Source organism: Phoca vitulina, unplaced genomic scaffold (genome assembly GCF_004348235.1).
Source record: "Phoca vitulina isolate PV1807 unplaced genomic scaffold, GSC_HSeal_1.0 scaffold41, whole genome shotgun sequence".
Taxonomy (NCBI): Eukaryota; Metazoa; Chordata; class Mammalia; order Carnivora; family Phocidae; genus Phoca; species Phoca vitulina.
Genome location: NW_022589744.1, coordinates 16,198,056 through 16,205,589, shown reverse-complemented (window position 1 = coordinate 16,205,589; position 7,534 = coordinate 16,198,056).

The following is a 7,534-nucleotide window of genomic DNA, read 5'->3' as shown; positions in this document are numbered from 1 at the left end:
CAGCCTAGGGAGTGGTCAGATGCCATATGGGATGCTATATGGGATGTCTCAGCTCGTGGGCAGCCTAGGGAGTGGTCCGGGCATGAAGTCCCAGGTCTTGGCTCCCCACTTGTAGAAGGAGCTGTGATAGCACTCAGCACTCAGGGGCCAGGGGTTCGGTGCTGCTGAGCCACGGAGAACATCACAGGCAGTGAGGGCCCCACAGTGGCCCCTGCTGGCCCTGAGCCTGGCCAAAAGACCAGCTTGCGGTGCTTGCCCCAGGCTGCATAGAATCTCCTCAGGCTGGGCCGGCCCAACCCGAATGCCGAGGAAGGAGGAGGTCAATGGGGGTTATCTTCCTGGGCATCGCAAATGGCGCTAAAGCTGTATTTTCCAAAGACATCATGTCCCAAACTGTGGTTCTTAAGACCTCAGGTCATATGTTAGAGGTAAGCTCCTGGCTGGCCTGGGAAGCAAAGCTCCTGTTACCTCCAGGAGCAAGTGGCCGGGGGAGGCACGGCCCTGCCCCACGCCGTACTTACAGTTCAGCAAAATGCGTTTAAAACATACGTACGTGTGTATGTGCGTTTACATGCATATATGGATATGATTATAGCACTTTTAACTTAATCAGCCTAATCTACTTTCCAACATAGAACTTTCTGGAAGTTACCTGTATTATCGTTAAGGTGGTGACTGCCCCCTGCCAAAGAATGAAACCCAGGCAACCTCCCACTGTCCACACACCGCACTGCTCTGGTCCGCTTTCTTGTTGTCTCACTTCCTGACATCATGTCCTAGAGGTTATCCGGCAGCCCAGACTCTCTCCAGACCCCTCCCTGCCCCAGGAGACAGCCTGGGGACAGGGCTCAGGACAGGGAGCTGGGGTTGGCGACCCCCAGGGAGGGCAGACACCCAGACAGGTAAGAGCCTCTGCTCACAGGTGCACATGCTGGAATGATCATAGCATCGACTTCATGAAACAAGGGGAGTTTCTCAGTTGCCACGGTACTGGCCGGCAGAATAACCTATAACCCACCTAAGTGCTTGCTGGGCCCTCAGCACCCTCCTCGGAGACAGGGAGCGGCAGCCCCGGGTTGGGGGGGCTGAAGGTGTCTCCCGGCCCCCGCCCAACCCTAGCCTCTAACCAGCCCTAAGCAGCACACGCGGCGGGGTCTGGGGAGGACAGGGACCGTTGCCTTTCCGTCTCCTTCTGGCCCGGGTCCTCCCTCCCAGGCGGTAGCTAGACAGCTGTTCCCAGGATCTGCTTTGAATTAAACAGTGGTGTGGCCCTTTAAGAGAAGCATCTGCCGCCCCCGCGCCCCGCTGCCCCCTTTGATGTCGCTGGCGCTGAGAGGTTCCCAGCCAGGAGATCTGAGGGTTTGTTTCTGCCTCCCCAGAGGCCACGTGCAGATCACAGGGTGGGAGGGAGGACGGGCCGAAGGTCACATGGGCGGCCTCCCTGGCCTGCAGCCGCTGTGGCAGGCACGGGGACCGGCAGGCCGCGCGGATGGGGACCAGCCGGCCAGGAGCTCATTAGGGTGCGAAGGAGCCAGCAGCTGGGAGAGCTAAGGAGGAGCCGTCTCTGGCTCTCCCCACAAGGCCTGGGACAGCCGCCCCCCCGAGGCCCTTCCTCATCTGCACAGCGAGGAGTGCAGGTTGGCATATTGGGGACACTCCCGTGACACCCCAGAGAGCCCCGTCTCCACAGATTTTCAGGAAGCACCTCCCATCCCTCCCGGCTTTGGAATGTGGCCGTTTCCAGGTGGACCCTGACACTCCAGGGCCAGCCCAGCAAGCGGGAGGGTCCTTCAGCCAGGACCATTGGCCACCAGCTGAGGCTTTGTGGGGAGGGCAGGATGGGACAGGGGTGCTGAGAGGCAGGCAGGTCCTGCCAAATTACCAGTGGGACCCAAGGGGTTGAGCTTGGGGCCAAAAAACCCTACACTGCTCCCCTGTTCTTTCTGGCATGGGGGTAGGGAGGGAAGATCACAGCAGGATGACAGGGAGCACAAGGCCCCAGCTTCCTCCTACAGCCCTGGAGGCTCTCCCCCCTAAATGAGGGGGCTTCTAACTCCCAGGTGCTCTCAGTCCTAGGGTGAGGAGTGTATATGGTCCCTTCTGCCAGGTGACCCCAAGGCTGCTCAGGCCAGGGCTGCGAATGGCCCCCTGATTCCCAGGAGAGGATGTTCCAGCATCAGACGTAGAAGTGTCCATAAGGGGCCTAGATACCCCCCACCCCCTGCACCAAGCAAGGGGTTTTGCTAATCAAGGTCCCAGGATATGAGGCCAAGGGGGATTTCCGGCTAATGGATGGGGGTGGGGGGCTCTGGGGAAAACCAAAAGGGGGTTTAAGTTCAGTGATTGCAGGCTCTGGCCTTGAGGTCCCTTCCTGGCTCCTAGCTGGAGATGGGCTCTTGGCTGGCTGGGAAGCAGAGCCTCCTCTCAGAGCAAGCCGCTGCGGGGGTGGGATTGTCTGCCCCCACTTCCCTGCCCTCTTGGGCCTCAGAGGCCAGCAGCTGGGGTGCGGAGCCGCCCAGGTGGCTATGCGAGGCGAGGCGGCCGAGGCCGGCAGGCTGCAGCTGGGACCCAGACGGCAGGCCACAGCTGGAGCTCAGAGCAGCCCTCCTGCGACTGAACCCAGTCTCAGGGCCCTCAAGAGGCCCCAGGAGGGAGCCAGCCCTGTGGTGCAGGGCAGTCCCACATCTGGGGAAGGGCACTGGGTCCACAGCTGCTGGATGGCCTGAGGTCCCGCAGGCCCAGCCCTCTGGCCCGATTGTTGGTCTGAAGGGGCCTCACGCAGGGTTTCAGGTGGGACCCCCTGCAACGCTGACTGCCCTCCACCATGCCGTCCTCCCTCCCCCCCAGTGCCTTCAGCCAGCCTGGGCCCTAAACCTGCCCCAACTTGGGCCCTAGCTCTTTTTTTTCCTGGAATGTTCAGTCTCTACCTTTTCCCAGGAACTGCGCACATGTCCACACGTGGATCGTAACTCCCATCAGTTAACCGTGTGCTCATATGAGGTCGCTAGCTCTCCCCCATGTCTTCCTCCCCAAGGGCCAGCCCCCCACACCCCCAAACCATATCTGCGGATACCCTTCTAAGGAAACAGGGCCCCCCTCTGGGTTCTCGTTTCCCCAGCTTCCTTGCCGCTGGGCATTCACCAGATCTAAGTTTAGCCAGAAGCACCTGCTGCCCACCTGAATGGGAGCCAGGAAGCCAAGAGGCAGGAATAATGTGAAGTCTACTGCATGTGGCTGTGTGTGTGTGTTGGGGGGGGGAGTGGGCAGAGAAGGGCAAGCCCCACGCCCAGCATCTGTGGTGTCCCTGGTCTGCGGGCCACTGCAATGAGGTGATTTGGAATATTGTTCCTGCTCCTTGTCCCCAAACCTAAGTGTCTGTCCCCAAACCTAAATGTCTGCCCTCTAGACATTCCATGAGCCCTTTGCGCCCAGGACCTCAATCTACCTTGGTCGCTGAGGGATGGCCAGCATCCATGACAAAATAATAACAATCGTATTTCACACGCTCACTGGCCTCTGGAGGTCCTGCTTCTTTTTATGTTCCCACCACCCTGGGAGGCAGGTACTATTCTTGTCCCCACTTTATAGATAAGAAACCTAGAGATCAGAGATGCAGCCACAGGCTGGGAAATCAGGCACTCAGTCCTGCTGCCATATCCCCCAACATGTGGATTCCCCGGACATCTGCGTAATGAGCAAATGGGGGGTATGCACATCACATGTCCCAGGAGAACTTCCAGAGCTTGAGCAGCCCACCCTGTTCCAACCCAGGTGACTCAGTTTACCCAGCACACATCTTCAGCCACCTGGGGTCCAGCCTGGTGACCACCATGGGCCAGACTCATTGGAGCTCTAGGGTTTTTTTTTTTTTTCAGGTAAAATTAGCATAACATAAAACTAACCACTTGGGAGTATAGAATTATTTAGTATGTTCACAATGCCGCGCAATTTCCACCACAATCAATTTTAGAACATTTTCATCACCCCAAAAAGAAACCTTGTACCTGTTAGCGCTCACTCCCCATTCCTCCCTGTCCCCTGGCAACCAGCAGTTTGCTTTCTGTCTCTATGGATTTACCCATTCTGGACATCTCATACGGTGGAATCACGAAATATGTGGCCTTTTGTATCTGGCTTCTTTCACTCAGTGTGACGCTTTTAAGGTTCATCCATTTTGGAGCACGTGTTACTCCTTCATTCCTTCTTACGTCTGAAGACTATTGCATTACACGTATAGACCGCATTTTGTTTATCCATTCATTTGGTGATGGATATTTGGGTTTTCCACCTTAGACGATTGTACACAACATTGCCGTGAATGGCCATGTACAAGCTTTCGTTGGGACACCTGTTTTCAATCCTTTTGACACCATACCCAGAAGTGGAATCGCTAGGTCGTATGATAATTCTGTTTCAGCTACTGAGGAGCCACCAGACCGTGTCCCCCGGTGGCCGCCCCAGTCTACGTTCCCACCAGCAGTACAGACTCCAGGCTCTCCACACCCTCGCCAACACCTGTTCTCCACTTCTGACCACGGTCATCCTACTGGCTGGGAGGTGGTATTTGACCCATTGCTGCTCAACTGAGGGTCTTCCCTCCTCCCACCGGTCAGGGCCACAGCGGCCTCTGGGCTGGGTGAGGGCAGCCTGGAAGCAGAGGCCCAGCGCTGCGCGGCTTGAAAGCCCGGCTGTCCTGGGAGGACCCACCAGCATCCAGGAGTTGAAAACTCTGAGTGGAGGAGTCTGGGGTGCAGAAGGTAAAGCTGGCCCCTGGGGGGCGGGAGCGCAAGGACAGGGCCAGTGTCTGCATCTGCGGGAGCATGAGGGTGAGCAGCCAATTGTCACAGCAGGGTCAGGGGTGCAGTTCTAAAGGAGCAGGAATGGGGAAGGTGGAGACACAGGCGGACGGGGAAGTTCTGGGGAAAGCTGTTCGCTTTTGCTAATTATGTTGAACAAACCAAAACAGGAACTCATTTTGGTTCAATGTGCAGGCTGGGACACATTAGAGCAAACACCAGTGGGTATAATATGCACGCTCTTCCCTTGTCCTGGAATTCTGTTGGCAATCGTAACTGCCATCCCTGCCGTGCACCGTGCCGAGCACTTTCACGCATGGGCTCCCGTAATCCCACAAAAGAACCTCTGATAGAGGTACGGTCATTACCCCACTTTAAAGAAGAGGAAACAGAGGCACAGAGAGAGGTCACAGGCCTTGCCCTGAATCTCCCAGCCGGGAAATGGCTCAGAGCCCGGTCCACGTGAAGCACAACCCCACTGGGTCACGCCATCCCGCTGAAAGTAGCACTCCCCTGCCTGGGACTGGGGAGAACAGGCTCCTAGAGGGAGAGGGCTCCCTGGGCAGGTTCTCCCCAAAACGCAGGTCAGCTGGGGCCAGGTGGGAAGGTGGAACTCTCTGGATGGAACCGAGGTTTGAAGCACTGCCTCTGGCTGGCCGGTCCCAAGTATGACCTTTACGCTGACCCAACAACAGGGGTGCAGCCAGTGTGGATTGCTGAACGAACGGGACTCATTCTCAGCACTTCTGTTAGCCTCTCTGAGTCTCAGTTCCCCTCATCCGGAAAATGGGCACACAGCCGCCCTGAAGGTGCCTGTGGGGAGGGCCTGCGCGTGTGACATAGCCTGCCCTCCCCTCGGTTGAATGACCCCCGCCCAGGCCAACCTCCGGGGCACCTCAGACTCATCTTAGGTTTTGAGGGCTCGCCACAGCGTCTCTACCCTCAAGGGCCCAAACATCGGCTGTTAGGGGCCCTGTTTGGCCTTACTGGGAGACCAGCCAGAGCAGCCGGCTCAGCACTCAGCCTCAGGCCTGGTGGGGACAGAGAGCACTCGGCCCACGGCAGCCTGGGGGGCTGGGGGGGTGCTGCCAGGGCCCCTGGCAGCCTCTAATCTCCTGCCCCACGAGGGGCTGCAGGTGCTCCCCAGAGGACACAGCCTCCCCATTGCCCTGAATTAGGAGAGGGGCTCAGGAAGCCCTGCCCCAGTTCTGGACCCCCGTCCCAAAAGGCAAGGCCTGTCTTTAAAAACGGGTGTAATGGCATCCACCGGACTGTAGATGGGAGGGATTAAGGAGAAAAGGTCTGCTAAAGCTGTTCATGGCACTTTGTGGGTGTGGAGGGTGAATAAATGCTTTTTTTTCTCCCCACCCACCCGCTAGAAGCCTCCTAAGCAAACACCTGCCCACCCCCCACCCCCCCACCCCCCGTTTTGATTTCTGAGAAAGAATCTCATTCTGTCCTCAGTGAGGTGCACCGGGAAGGTGAGCTGATGGGGCAGATGAACTAGGTTGGCTGGAGGTCACTGAGGGGAGACCAAGCCGGCGGCTCATCGATCCTGGCCCCCTGACCTCCCAGTGGTGGCTGGAGCAGGGAGAGATTCTTGGGGGTCCCTGGGGCGGAGCGCTCAGCCAGGGCTCAGGCAGAGAGGATCCAGGAGCCTACCCCGAGGCCCACCGACCTCGGTAAGTGGCAGCGCCCCACTGCTTCCCAGCGCCGCCCAGAATCTGTCTATCCAGGTGGCGGGATCGGGCGACTCCCCCGTGGCGCCGTGCCGGGGGCGCCCGGTGCCTCCCGCAGGTCACCGAGGGCGCCGGGGCCCGCGCCACACCTGTCCGCTCCTCCTGGAGGCCCCGGCGCCGCTGCTGCCGGCCCCTCGGCGCGGGGCCCTGTGTCCGCCGTCGCTTTGATCCCGGGGGCCCCGCTGGATAAAAGTCCCGGGCGGCTCCGCGCCAGCGCCAGAGGGGGAGCGCAGCCGAGCCGGCGTCCCAGCGGGCTGGCGCAGGGCGAGCGACGCCGAGGAGCCGGGGCCGCGGGGCCGGCCGCGGTGAGCGCGGGGCTCGGGCCGCTTCGGGGCGGGAGGGGGGGCGGGCCGGGGTCCGGGTCGCCCGCGGGCTGCTCTGGGCCTGGGCAGCGGGGTGAGGGGGGCCCCCGGCGGCTCAGGTGAGCGCGCCCGCCCTGCGCCCCCAGCCCGTCGGGCCCGGCCCCTGCGCGGCAGGCGGAGTCCCGGCGCGGAAAAGCCCCGCTCCTGCCAGCGCCCGCCGCCCCTTCCAGCCTCCCGGGGGCGGGGGCGGCGGCGCCGGGCCGGCCGCGGGGAATGGAGCTGCCGGGGCCGCGGGGCCGCGCTGCCCCCCACGGAGCCGGGCCGGGAGCGCCTCCGGCGGCCGCGGCGGGGTAGGCCAGGCCCCTCCGTCAGGCTTGCGGTTTGGGAAGAAAAGGCGATGCCTCCGCCAAGAAAAGAGCGAATGCGGCCCCCTCCCCCTCCGCCGAGCCGGGCGGCGGCGGCGGCGGCACATCTAACGCGCGGGCACCCGGGCCGTCGCGGCCCCCGCGAACTACGCCCAGGCTCGGCCCCCGCCGCTTATTGGCGCGGGCCGGAGCCAGCGCACCCAGACCCTGCGCTGCCCTCGCCGGCCGCGCGCGGAGCCCGAGCTGCCCAGGCCGACGGCGCCCGGCCCCCGGAGCCTCGACGCCGAGCCGCCCGCGCTTCCTCTGCCGGGCCCAGCGCGGGGAGCGGGGCG